This window comes from Triticum urartu, chromosome 7 (assembly GCF_003073215.2).
Source record: "Triticum urartu cultivar G1812 chromosome 7, Tu2.1, whole genome shotgun sequence".
Taxonomy (NCBI): domain Eukaryota; kingdom Viridiplantae; phylum Streptophyta; class Magnoliopsida; order Poales; family Poaceae; genus Triticum; species Triticum urartu.
Genome location: NC_053028.1, coordinates 669013815 through 669028062, shown reverse-complemented (window position 1 = coordinate 669028062; position 14248 = coordinate 669013815). Strand labels below are relative to the sequence as shown.

The 14248-nt window shown below is 49.1% G+C and overlaps 1 pseudogene; it reads left to right on the top strand.

The window, feature by feature from the left end:
* The first annotated feature begins 10286 nt into the window (after positions 1 to 10286).
* Positions 10287 to 14248, top strand: part of LOC125519345 — a 5987-nt pseudogene continuing 2025 nt past the window's right edge.

The window sequence follows — 14248 nt, the reverse complement described above, 5'->3', positions numbered from 1 at the left end:
AGCTTCACAACATGCCGTGTTCCATGGTCCAGCCTGACAAAACTTTTGTTGCAAACATAAGACGCTTGATATTTTCGTCAGTCACTGCCATGCCATAGGGTTGCTCAATCAATGGGGAAGATAAGAAGCAATACCCTAATATTTATTACTTTTCTTTCATATTTTGCAGGTTGTGCAACATGTGCACCATGTAAAGTCTAAAATAAAAACTAAAAATAAACAAACTTTTTTTCTTTACCTAATATTTTTTCTTTTCTTTTATTAGTCTTTTTATTTTTTTTTTAATTTTGCTAATATTACTCTATTTTACTACTCTAAGGCTCAAAATCTAATAATTTGCAGGTTGTGCAATAGGTGCACATGTAAAGTCTAAAATAAAAAAAATGAAAACTAAAAATAAACTGAGAAAAGAATGTTGGTGGCCAGCCGAGTTGAGAAAAGAATGTATCCAATAAATGCTTATTTTTGGCAGGAATAGCAGAGAAACTAGTTCTTCTTTTCAGTGCTCGTATTATTTTCTTAGTTCGTACTACCATCTTTCTTTACTTGAGAAGAAAATGGTAGATAACAACACCCAGCCATTACTTACAAACGTACTGCCCATGCAGCATTGTCAGCAATGCAAATTAAATTTGTCCAAGGAAAAATCTTAGAGTTATTGATAATAAAAAATAATTCAAGCATACGGTGCACAGATTCAGGGGCTATTCGGCTCGATTGCCTCCTCTGCCGGCTGCCGTGGTGCGCCGAGAGGCGCCATCTGCGGAACCCATGGCCTACATTCCGGGCGGGGCGTCGCGGAGACCGGCCAACTCCAGCTGCAAGGTGGTCAGCACGCCGGCCATGGAGGCGGAGGCTCACCGCCTGCGCTCGTCCGCGCTCGTCCTGACGGCGGTCGGGCACTGCTCTGGCATCACTGCCGACATGGTGGCGAGTGCGCTGGAGAGGGACTTCCGCTTCCCGTCGAGCGACATCGCCGTCGTGCCGTTCTTCCCGGAAGACTTCCTCCTCACCACGTTCCAGCCTGCCCAAAGAGACCTGGCCCTTGAGCAGCGGGGCATTGAGGTGGCCGGAGTGCAGTTCAAGTTTCGGCCATGGCTCCCTCCACCCGGTACTAGACGCATCTGGCGCTACTACTGCCGGGTGGCCATTAAAAGGCTGCCGCTGAGCTCCTGGGATTGGGAGTGCGTCGAGGAGGTCCTCGGCAAGGACTGTGAGCTGGACCTGATCGAGCGTCAATCAACCACCAAGGCCAACTGCTCGGCGCTATTCGCCTGGCTCTGGACATGGCACCCGGACAAGATTCCCCGCGCATCATGTTGGGTTTCGTAGTAATTTCAAAAAATTTCCTACGCACATGCAAGATCATAGTGATGCATAGCAACGAGAGGGGAGAGTGTTGTCTACGTACCCTCGTAGACCGACGCGGAAGCGTTGACACAACGTAGAGGAAGTAGTCGTACGTCTTCCCGATCCGACCGATCCAAGCACCGTTACTCCGGCACCTCCGAGTTCTTGGCACACGTTCAGCTCGATGACACTCCCCGGGCTCCGATCCAGCAAAGCTTCGGGGATGAGTTCCGTCAGCACAACGGCGTGGTGACGATGATGATGATCTACCGACGCAGGGCTTCGCCTAAGCACTACAACGATATGACCGAGGTGGAATATGGTGGAAGGGGGCACCGCACACGGCTAAGGAACGATCATGAGGATCAACTTGTGTGTTCTAGGGTGCCCCCTTGCCTCCGTATATAAAGGATCCAAGGGGGGGGGTGCGGCCGGCCCTATGGAGGCGCGTAGGAGGAGTCCTACTCCTACCGGGAGTAGGACTCCCCTCCCTTTTCCTTGTCCAAGTAGGAGAGGTGGAAGGAGAGGAGGAAAGGGGGGGGGGGCGCCGCCCCTCCCTCCTTGTCCAATTCGGACTAGGGGGAGAGGGGGCGCGCGGCCTGCCTTGGCAGCCCCTTCCTCTTCTCCACTTTAGGCTCATGAGGCCCATTAACCCGCCGGGGGGTTCCGGTAACCCCCCGGTGCTCCGGTTTTATCCGAAACTTCTCCGGAACGCTTCCGGTGTCCGAATATAGTCATCCAATATATCAATCTTTATGTGTCGACCATTTCAAGACTCCTCGTCATGTCCGTGATCACATCCGGGACTCCGAACTAACTTCGGTACATCAAAATGCATAAACTCATAATAACTGTCATCGTAACGTTAAGCGTGCGGACCCTACGGTTCGAGAACAATGTAGACATGACTGAGACAAATCTCCGGTCAACAACCAACAGCGGGACCAGGATGCCCATATTGGCTCCTACATATTCTACGAAGATCTTTATCGGTCAGACCGCATAACAACATACGTTGTTCCCTTTGTCATCGGTATGTTACTTGCCCGAGATTCGATCGTCGGTATCCAATACCTAGTTCAATCTCGTTACCGGCAAGTCTCTTTACTCGTTACGTAATACATCAACTCGCAACTAACTCATTAGTTGCACTACTTGCAAGGCTTATGTGATGTGCATTACTGAGAGGGCCCAGAGATACCTCTCCGACATTCGGAGTGACAAATCCTAATCTCGAAATACGCCAACCCAACATGTACCTTTGGAGACACCTGTAGAGCTCCTTTATAATCACCCAGTTACGTTGTGACGTTTGGTAGCACACAAAGTGTTCCTCCGGCAAACGGAAGTTGCATAATCTCATAGTCATAGGAACATGTATAAGTCATGAAGAAAGCAATAGCAACATACTGAACGATAGGGTGCTAAGCTAATGGAATGGGTCATGTCAATCAGATCATTCAACTAATGATGTGATCCCGTTAATCAAATAACAACTCTTTGTCCATGGTTAGGAAACATAACCATCTTTGATTAACGAGCTAGTCAAGTAGAGGCATACTAGTGACACTCTGTTTGTCTATGTATTCACACATGTATTATGTTTCCGGTTAATACAATTCTAGCATGAATAATAAACATTTATCATGATATAAGGAAATAAATAATAACTTTATTATTGCCTCTAGGGCATATTTCCTTCACATCAGACTTCACCGTGCTGCAGCGGCCCGACGTCGTTCGCCCTAGGGAATTTTTGCCCGAAGGCACGCCTGCGGAGGAGGGCAAAGAGGGGCCGGCGTTCCCGGTGCTGATCCACTTGGATGTCGTCAAGGACTACACGCCGATCTCCCCTCGGCGTGGTGAGCGCGCGAGGTGGCCGCGCACGTACCGCTTCAAGGGAAAATGGCGATTTGGCACCAAGGATGGAGAGGACAGGGCCAGGTCTGTGGGCTCCGGTTCCAACCGTCTGGCTGGGCGAAGGAGCGACGATGAAGAGGGTGATGGAGAAGGCAGCAGCCGTCGCCGTGGAGCGCAGGGAGGGGTGCACAAGCGCTTCTTCCAGAGCATGCGCGAGCAAGCCATGTGTCGGGGCACTGGGAGCAGGGAGCCGGAGCCTCGGCGCCATCGCCAGCGCGCTGGCACCACCACCGACGAGGCCCCGGTTGTTGCTGCCGCCCTGGCTGACCTACAAGTGGGGCAAGGTAGCCGGCCGGCAGTCATGATCCTTGTTAATCCTGCTCGAGAGGAGGTGAGGGTGGTGCAGCCTGAAGAGATGCGTCTGATACAGCCTGAGGTGCAGGTGGTACAGCCTGAAGAGATGCGTATGTTGCAGCCTGAGGTGCAGGTGGTACAGCCTGAAGAGTTGCAGATGGAGCAGCCTGAAAGGTTAAGGAGGCAGCCCGACAGCCTAGGCAGGGAAGATGTTGCTTGCAATGAGTGGCAGCCCGATCAACGGGAGCGTGAGCGGGTGCTCGTGACCCCGTCCTTGGAGGTGCAGCAGGAGCTCGTGACCCAGTTCCAAGGAGTGCATCCCATTCAGTCTGTACAAGTGGCTGGGGAACAAGCAGACCAGCTGGCTGATGAAGATACCAGAAGTGATGCTCAAAGCGTTGCAGATGCCCCGACCGCAAGGCGCAGTGCTGACGAGTGGCTTGTTGAATCTGCTCTGCCGCCGCCGGAGCTCGCTGCCAGTGCTCTGACGATGATGGACATAGAGGCCTGGGGACCGTCGTTGACCAACCTCCCGTCAACGCAGCCTGTCTACATGCAGCAGCAGCTCCAGCCCCTTGGCCCCATGACTGGGATGATGCCGTTGTACTCACCGCCTAGGCAGGAGCTGCAACCTGTCTGGACCAACAGCTTCAGCTATGGCGCGACCGGCGTGGACACCTTTTTTTGCGATGGGCCATCAGGTCACGAGCTACCACCGCTGCCGCCGTCCCTGGGATCATGCGGCATGTCGCCTTGGGGCTCTTCGGTCACGCCCGTTGTCGCTGCCGGGCAAAGCAGGGAGCTGCTTGCACCTTGCTGGAGGCCTTGCTGGCTCCCGAGCTGGGAGGAGGCCCAGTTGCAGCTTCCACAGTTGGTGCCGACTTGGGCCTCTGGGCCTGAGGTGGTGTTTGGGCCTGGTGCAGCAACGCTGCAGTTGCAGCCTACTGCATCACCTCCACAGCTCGGTTTCAGCCAGACCCAGTCAATCGAGGAGCGAAGGGCTAGGTAAGCGCTTGCGGACGCCAACCTTTCAGGCACTGGCCTAATCGCTGCCATCACTGATCGGGTATCGATGCTGCATATTGACGAGAAGAAAGCCTTCATCAACAAGATCGCCTCGTTGTTGTCCTCTTCTATCCTGCCCGCACCAGCGCCATCTGTTTCAGCTAGGCGCAAACTCAAGAGCAGACTGGCCGGTGTGATCAAGACCCCCAGACAGAGTGCCCGGCTGCTACGCCTGCAAACCAGCTTCTCCTCCTCCTGGAGAGCTCAAGCTGCGATCTGTGTCAAGTTGGGTTTCATCAAGAGAGAGGCAGACTTCAACGATGACACGCTGCTGGCCTACATCGACTTCTTCCGCGAGCCCATGCCGGCCGACAACGTCGCGAAGCTGATGCAGATCGATGGCCTCTCGTCCTCGTCACAGCTGCGCCTGCTAGATGAGGAGCTTCAAGCCATCCTCGATGAGCTCTCGACGAGAGCGGCCTGACGCTGCAGCGTCCCTGTCTTTTGCAGATGTATCAGTTTCCATGTTTAGTTGCATGTTGACCTATTTGCTCACGCTGAGGCCTGGGCCTCGGTGCTATGTTCTGCTTGTTGAACTCCATTCGAACCTGCCATATCAGGCGGTCACTTCCTGTAGCTGCTTTCTGTTTACTAATGTGTGAGAAACTTTCGATTTTTAATTGGAACGTGAGAGGTCTCAACGATGGTGCGAGGCGTGCCGCCTCTCGCGCGCTTATTGACAGCCTTGACTGCTCCATCGTTTGTCTGCAAGAAACCAAGTTGCCGTCCTGCACGATGACTGATCGTCGTGAAGTTGTGGGGCAGCGCTATGATCAGCATGTTGCGCTGGATGCTGATGGCACGCGCAGTGGCATCATGCTGTGTTGGCGCTCGAGCAGTTTTGCCGTCAGTAGGGTCGATGTTAGAGCCTTCTCGATCACTGCCACCTTCTCGCCGGTTGGCGGCGGATCACCATGGTCGTTAACCACGGTGTATGGCCCCCATGATGACCAGCAGAAAGACCTTTTCCTAGCCGAGCTCGCCTCCATCCACAATTCTATGTCCGGGCCTTGGGTGCTCATCGGCGATTTCAACTTAATCACTAGCCCGCAGGACAAGAACAATTCCAGAATCTGCCGACGATGGATGAACAAATTCCGTAGAACCCTTAACTCCTCTTGCGTGCATGAGATTCCTTTGATAGGACAAAGATTCACTTGGAGCAACGAACAGGCACGCCTACGCTCGTGCGCCTTGACCGCGCATTCTGTAACGTGGACTGGGAGCTCCTCTTCCCAGCGGCGAAGCTCATCCCACAGTCCTCAGCGATCTCGGACCACTGCCCGCTGTTGCTACTAAATGATAGCATCATCAGGACCAACAGACGCTTTCGTTTTGAATCTTATTGGTAGTTCGTCGAAGGTTTCCAGGAGGTAGTGCAGCAATCCTGGGTGAGGGATGCTGGCAACTCTTGCCCCCTGACTAGGCTGAACCGTAAGCTTTAGCGTTTGAGCAAAGCGCTGCAAACTTGGAGCAAGAGCACCATCGGTGATATCCAAAAGCAATTTGCGACAGTGAACGAGTTAATTCTGCAACTGGACCGTGCGCAAGATTTTCGTGAGCTGAACGCGGATGAGAGCGAGCTGCGTTGCAAGCTCAAATCCCGCATGATGGGTTTGGCAGTGCTAATTAAAATCAAGAAGCGGCAGAGAAGTAGGGTTTTGTGGCTAAAGGCCGGTGATGCGAACACGAAATTCTTTCAGCGAAAAGCCAATGCTCGTCACAACAGAAACACCATCCACTTGCTGCATGGCCCGAATGGCACGGCCACGACTCAAGATGCTATCACTGAGCTTGCACACGATCACTTCAAAGGCATTTTCGGCACGGACAAGCTTAGATCCACGGCTCTTAATTGGGATACCCTTGAGCTTGAGCACGTAGACCTCGCGGACCTCGAGCAGGAGCTATCCTTGGACGAGATCAAGCGCGCCATAGACGACATCCCGGCCGACAAAGCTCCGGGGCCGGACGGCCTCTCGGGCAGTTTTTTTAGAGCTTGCTGGGACATCATCAAGCTAGACTTACTTGCAGCTCTGAATCAGCTTTTCTGGATGGACAGCCGTGGGCTTGACCGTATAAACCGTGCTCTCATCATTCTAATTCCGAAAAAGCTGGGCGCGGATGCCATCCAGGACTTCAGACCGATCTCGTTACTCCATAGCGTGGTCAAAATCTTCTCAAAGATCCTCGCCCTAAGGCTGGGTCCAAAGCTCGTCGATCTTGTGGATCAATGCCAAAGTGCCTTCATTAAAAAGCGAAGCATCCAGGAAAACTTCATCCATGTCCAGAACACTGCTCGATTCTTTCATAAGACCAAAAAACCTGCCATTCTTCTGAAGCTTGATATTGCATAAGCCTTCGATTCGATATCGTGGGCTTACATCCTTGATATGCTTGAGGCTAGAGGTTTTGGCCTGCGCTGGCGGAATTGGGTCGCCATGCTATTGCGCTCCTCGACCTCCAAAGTGATGATCAATGGGCAAAAATCAGAGGCAATCCTGCACAATTGTGGTCTTCGCCAGGGAGACCCGCTCTCCCCGTTCTTATTCATCCTGGCCATGGACCCTTTGCAGCGGATGTTATCCTTGGCCACGGAGCATGGAGTCCTCTCCAAGCTTCCCAGACGCAGGCGGGTGCAGCGCTGCTCCTTCTATGCTGACGACGTCGCACTTTTCATGAACCCCTCCGAAGACGACGCAAGAATGGTCAGCCTTCTGTTGCGCTGTTTTGCGTCTGCGACTGGCCTCTGTACTAACGCGGGCAAGAGCTCGGCCTTGCCGATCTGCTGTGGTTCGTTGGATATAGCGCGTATCCTTTCGCCGCTGGGCATCCCGATCAGGCAATTCCCGACGCTGTACCTGGGAATGCCTCTGTCTCTTCGTAACTTAACAAAAACCGAGCTGGATCCCTTTCTGATCAAATTCGGGAACAAAGCAGCAACCTGGAAAGGTGGCCTCATGGCCAAAAGTGGTATGTTGGTTCTCCTAAAAACCGGGCTTATCCCCCTTGCTGTTTACATGATGACAGTACACGAGCTGCCGGCCTGGGTCATTAAGCGCATGATTAAAATTTCTCGATCTTGGTTATGGAGTGGAGAGTCATCGGCGAACGGCGGTAACTGCAAGGTGGCCTGGAACCTTATATGCCGTCCAAAGCACCTAGGTGGCCTGGGTGTGCTCGACCTGGCCAAGTTCGGAAGAGCCCTCAGACTCCGATGGCTTTGGATGGCCTGGCAGAGACCCCAAAGGCCATGGGCCAGCTTCCCCCTGTCATGCTCGAAGGAGGAGAGGCAATTATTTGCGATGGCTACTGAAATTACAGTCGGAGATGGAAAATCAATCAACTTCTGGCAGGACCACTGGTTGCAGGGTTGCTGCCCAATGACTCTCGCCCCGTCGCTCTTTTCAATCTCGGCAAGGAAAAATAGATATGTCTCAGATGCGTTACATGAGGAGACGTGGATCAAGGACCTGGCCTTTTCTGGAATACAATTAAAATCGTCCACGGAAAAATCTCACAGATATTTATCCAATAGAAAAAAAGAGTTCCATACACAATCAAGTAAAGAAAAGTTACTGCTGTGCATGATAGCATCAGGTCCCACAAGGCATGCACTTGTTCTCTTTGCTGGCTCGGTTCTTCAAAGTTACCTCTGTTGCTGCAGTTTCAGGCTCAGGGCTGATTCAAAGAGGGATGAATGAGTTGAGGATTGAACTTGCCTTTTGCTGCGCGACTCTGCTCTTCAAACCTACAGAACTTTTGTTGCATTTCCAGCGCTCTTTTTTGAAGTATCGTCCTCGGCTCAGCTTCTTGCTGCATGTTCATCAGGGAATAATAACTGAACTTCTCTGAACTTGCTGACCCTTGCATAAAAAAACCAACAGACACTCTACAAAAACAGCCACCTGCTCTTCCCTTATCCATCCTCAACTTGCCATTTCTTCCAGCGGGCAGAAGGCATAGAAAAGCTTATCCTTGGCTCCCATCAGGCAGTTCTGGTTGTCCATTCATTGCGCCGCGCCTTGATGGATCACCGGGACCGGACGTCCTTGGGGTTTCAACACCATGGATGCATGTGGGAGCATGGGACCAGGTGCAGCTCCAATTAATCAGGGTCAGCAAGTCAGAATTCGGTCTGAGGTGACAAACAGGAAAAGGTTGGTGCTCCAATTTCAATCTACTGGCCTCCTGGAACCGGATGATCGACAAGATTGATGTCAAATTACCAGGAAATCTTATTCGCAAAAAAGATTACCAGGAAATCTGGCGTTCTCTTGCACAACTAGATTTTCCAGTGAAGCGGCATGCTGCGAGCCAACTGCATTGTCCTTCCTGTCGCTATTTCTGTAGAAGCCTGAAAGTTGGGGGTGCAGATATTAGAGATGCAGATAATAACAGTTAATAATTCAGTAATGGAGCTGTCACTCACATAACTCGCCAAATGTGGATAGTTGATCTTCAAGTAGTTGGCAAGTAGTTGCTCTTCTCCTTTCTATTCACTACCAGTTGGCAGCAAGTGACCATGCACTGTTATACTGTTATGTACTTATGTATACCTGGATCATATGAACACACACATTGGAAGCAACAATCCCTTTACCAATGTTGTTTGCAGTGTGACACGTCCCTCGGGCAGAAGCTGGTGTCGCGGCTCAAGATGAAGCCAAACATGTAGATGGGCAAGGAGGAGAGAAGCGGTCGCTCACTCGCCTTGGTTGGTGTCGATCGAGCGGGCCAAGGACGGTGCAACATGAACTGAATCTGTCTTTGTGTGGGTGTAGCCATGAATAAAATTGTGTAACATCGATATGAATAATAAAATAAAAAATGTGATGGTTAATATTGCTGTGTTCCGTTGTTCAAATCATAATTTCAGATGTGCCATAGATCGTTTAATCTTTCATAATCAAAAGTGCAGCTAATTTGCAGTTGTTTTTACTAGATCTGGAGATTTCTGCAGCTAAAAAAGTCATCAAGGAAGCAAAAAAAGATTGAGAAAAAAAGATTGTGTGTTTTTTTAGAAACTAAAAAAAAGATTGTGTAGTCTGTCAGACAACCTCTAGGCTACCTTGCATAGGCAGAACGATCCTCTACAGCCATTGGACTGCAGGCAGGAGTGACGAATGACCCTTTGAACCGAACGCATCACAGCTTATTTTTTCAGAGGAAAGCAAGCCTGTAAAGTTTCATGCAAATCGAACGGAGCTGAGCGAGTGAGATGCATAGACGTACGAGGGATGTCATCGAGCTGAACGTGTGCTGAACTCGGAGGTGTCATGCGTTCGGTACTTGGATCGGTCGGATCATGAAGACGCACGACTACATCAACCACATTGTGCTAACGCTTCCGCTTAACAGTCTACGAGGGTACGTGGACGACACTCTCCCCTCTCGTTGCTATGCATCACCATGATCCTGTGTGTGCGTGGGAAATTTTTGAAATTACCACGTTCCCCAACACCCCGTTCCTCCGCTTTGTAGTTAGGTTTTGGATTTGTAGATCGTGGTGCGCCGTTGGGGTGGTGGGAGCGGCGCCGAGACGAATAAGTCTGCCTCAGCTTCACTCCCACACCGGCAGTGTCGTTCATGGCGGCGTCTCGGAGTTGATGGCATCGTGTGATTGCCTATCCTTCGGATCGGTTCTGTTAGGGTTCATGGATGATGTCGGCGAGGCAGCGACGGCGACTCCATCAGGTGTGTCTCTCCTTCTGCTCTGTCCCCGTTGCTGTGGCGTTGTCTCCGACGTCATGGTGGAGCAGAGAGGTTTTGTCATCCAGGAGTACGCGCAGACGGCTGTCTGCGCAAGTGACAGCTGGAAGATGGTGCATCCCGTGCTGGGTTTGTGGTTGGTGGCTGATAGTTCTGGTTTCCTCCTTCGACGTCGTTGTCGTGCTGGGGTGTCAGATCTAGAGTTCGATGGCGTGTCCGGGGACATGTTGCCCCGGTCCGATTCTTTCAACGGCAATGGTTTTGCTTCTGACAAACTACTTTCGAGGTCCGTAAAGCTGCTGATCAGCGATGGAGCCGCGTCGAGCTCGGGTGAAGAGGTGATCTGTTTTCTTTCCCTTTGGTGGCCACTTCGATGGTGTCGGAGGAGAGGAACATGCGCTGATATTTTGCATAGGATTATCCTATTTTTTTCAGCCTTGTAATGTCGGTGCTTACGTGCCTTGTAACCGGATCTTTATTTTATAAATGAGACACGTATTACCATGAAAAAAAATGAAAAAAAAAAGACAGCAGCCGTCTAAACCTTTGTACATGCCCTCATTAGCCTAGACGAGTGAATTAGGCAGTGTGTCATTCATAATTGATGACTGAAACTCTGCACCGTGACACAGCCATGGTACATACCTGTGCCGTGGCATGCCTCCTACGGTCCTATCTCGTACGGCGTCCTGGTCATTTTTATTTTATTTTTTTGAGGAACCGCGTCCTGGTCTTTCTTGCGGGGCAAGTGGGCCGGCCCGCGAATTTAACACCAGCCAATACAACCAACGATGGCCTGGATACCGAGCCCACTGAGCGCCGTCCTCCGAAACAATTTCGGCTGTCGCGGCTCACTAGCGCGTTGGCTAAGGTCGTGGGCCAGCGGACGAACGCGACGGCCCAGTCTGGGAATAAACTAACGCAGCCCCTGGAAACGTTTAGCACCACATCGCTTGGCTAGAAACATTTTACGCGGCTTAAATAGCCCAGGTGCCGACGTTTCCATCGCCGAGGACGCAGAGCTGATTCATCAGCTCAGCCGAGGCGAAAGCAGTCGCTACGCACTTCTGGCCGGGCCTGTCCTGGCGGCCTGTGACCCTAGGTCTCTCCCCTGGAGGTGCAGGGGGTTGGAAGTACGGTGCGATGTTAGTCTTTTTTTCCCTAATATTTATTACTTTTCTTTCATATTTTGCAGGTTGTGCAACATGTGCACCATGTAAAGTCTAAAATAAAAACTAAAAATAAACAAACTTTTTTTCTTTACCTAATATTTTTTCTTTTCTTTTATTAGTCTTTTTATTTTTTTTTTAATTTTGCTAATATTACTCTATTTTACTACTCTAAGGCTCAAAATCTAATAATTTGCAGGTTGTGCAATAGGTGCACATGTAAAGTCTAAAATAAAAAAAATGAAAACTAAAAATAAACTGAGAAAAGAATGTTGGTGGCCAGCCGAGTTGAGAAAAGAATGTATCCAATAAATGCTTATTTTTGGCAGGAATAGCAGAGAAACTAGTTCTTCTTTTCAGTGCTCGTATTATTTTCTTAGTTCGTACTACCATCTTTCTTTACTTGAGAAGAAAATGGTAGATAACAACACCCAGCCATTACTTACAAACGTACTGCCCATGCAGCATTGTCAGCAATGCAAATTAAATTTGTCCAAGGAAAAATCTTAGAGTTATTGATAATAAAAAATAATTCAAGCATACGGTGCACAGATTCAGGGGCTATTCGGCTCGATTGTCTCGGATCTGCTGTCAATTCACATGCCATTTACATCTACTAGTATTCGATATATTCACCTAACGGATTAGGTTTGGTTTCTGTAAGCACTTGGTTGAATGCTGTGGGCACTCCTTGTAGCTTCACAACATGCCGTGTTCCATGGTCCAGCCTGACAAAACTTTTGTTGCAAACATAAGACGCTTGATATTTTCGTCAGTCACTGCCATGCCATAGGGTTGCTCAATCAATGGGGAAGATAAGAAGCAATACCCTAATATTTATTACTTTTCTTTCATATTTTGCAGGTTGTGCAACATGTGCACATGTAAAGTCTAAAATAAAAACTAAAAATAAACAAACTTTTTTTCTTTACCTAATATTTTTTCTTTTCTTTTATTAGTCTTTTTATTTTTTTTTAATTTTGCTAATATTACTCTATTTTACTACTCTAAGGCTCAAAATCTAATAATTTGCAGGTTGTGCAATAGGTGCACATGTAAAGTCTAAAATAAAAAAAATGAAAACTAAAAATAAACTGAGAAAAGAATGTTGGTGGCCAGCCGAGTTGAGAAAAGAATGTATCCAATAAATGCTTATTTTTGGCAGGAATAGCAGAGAAACTAGTTCTTCTTTTCAGTGCTCGTATTATTTTCTTAGTTCGTACTACCATCTTTCTTTACTTGAGAAGAAAATGGTAGATAACAACACCCAGCCATTACTTACAAACGTACTGCCCATGCAGCATTGTCAGCAATGCAAATTAAATTTGTCCAAGGAAAAATCTTAGAGTTATTGATAATAAAAAATAATTCAAGCATACGGTGCACAGATTCAGGGGCTATTCGGCTCGATTGTCTCGGATCTGCTGTCAATTCACATGCCATTTACATCTACTAGTATTCGATATATTCACCTACCGGATTAGGTTTGGTTTCTGTAAGCACTTGGTTGAATGCTGTGGGCACTCCTTGTAGCTTCATAACATGCCGTGTTCCATGGTCCAGCCTGACAAAACTTTTGTTGCAAACATAAGACGCTTGATATTTTCGTCAGTCACTGCCATGCCATAGGGTTGCTCAATCAATGGGGAAGATAAGAAGCAATACCTTTTTCACACGGCTTGTCGCGATCCAGTCATAGTGATTATCCGATCATGTGAGACGATTGGAGGCTCCTAGATAGTGATCTGTCTGGACTATCTGGTGGTCCGTTACTCTTCTGTAGATTAGCTCTTAGCACTAACTGGATGTAGGTAGGACCAACATGCAGGAGAACTGGAGAATAGTTGACTTCTTCTCCCACCACCCGGAGAGTCTGCACATGTTCACCTTCCTCTTTGATGATGTTGGCATCCCACTCAACTACAGGCACATGGACGGTTTTGGTGTCAACACCTACACCTTGATCAGCAGGGATGGAAAGGCTCACCTTGTTAAGTTCCATTGGAAGCCTACATGTGGTGTCAAGTGCCTCTTAGATGATGAAGCCGTTACTGTTGGAGGCACCTGCCACACCCATGCCACAAAGGACTTGACTGATGCTATTGCAGCTGGGAATTACCCAGAATGGAAGCTCTTCATTCAGACCATTGATGCTGATCATGAGGATAGATTTGACTTTGACCCTCTTGATGTCACCAAGACCTGGCCAGAGGATATCATCCCACTGCAACCAGTTGGACGGATGGTCCTGAACAAGAACATCGATAATTTCTTCGCAGAAAACGAACAGCTTGCTTTCTGCCCAGCAGTCACTGTCCTGGAATCCACTACTCTGATGATAAGCTGCTCCAGACAAGGATTTTCTCCTATGCTGATACCCAGAGGCACCGTCTCGGTCCAAACTACTTGATGCTTCCTGTGAATGCCCCGAAATGTGCTCACCACAACAACCATCATGATGGCCTAATGAATTTCATGCACAGGGATGAGGAGGTACATTGTTCTTTAAAACTTTTGCATCCCCTTCTGCTTGCATGATGCAGTATTTCCTCCGATTGACAGAAATAATGTATAGTTAAGTTATGTTTCAAGTTCACTGCAGTTACATATATTTGGCTTGATTTTCAGGTGAACTACTTCCCTTCAAGGTTTGATTCTACTCGTCATGCTGAACAGTACCCTATTCCTCCTCGTGTTCTGTTTGGCTGCCGGGAAAAGGTATGCAAATTGGAATGTTA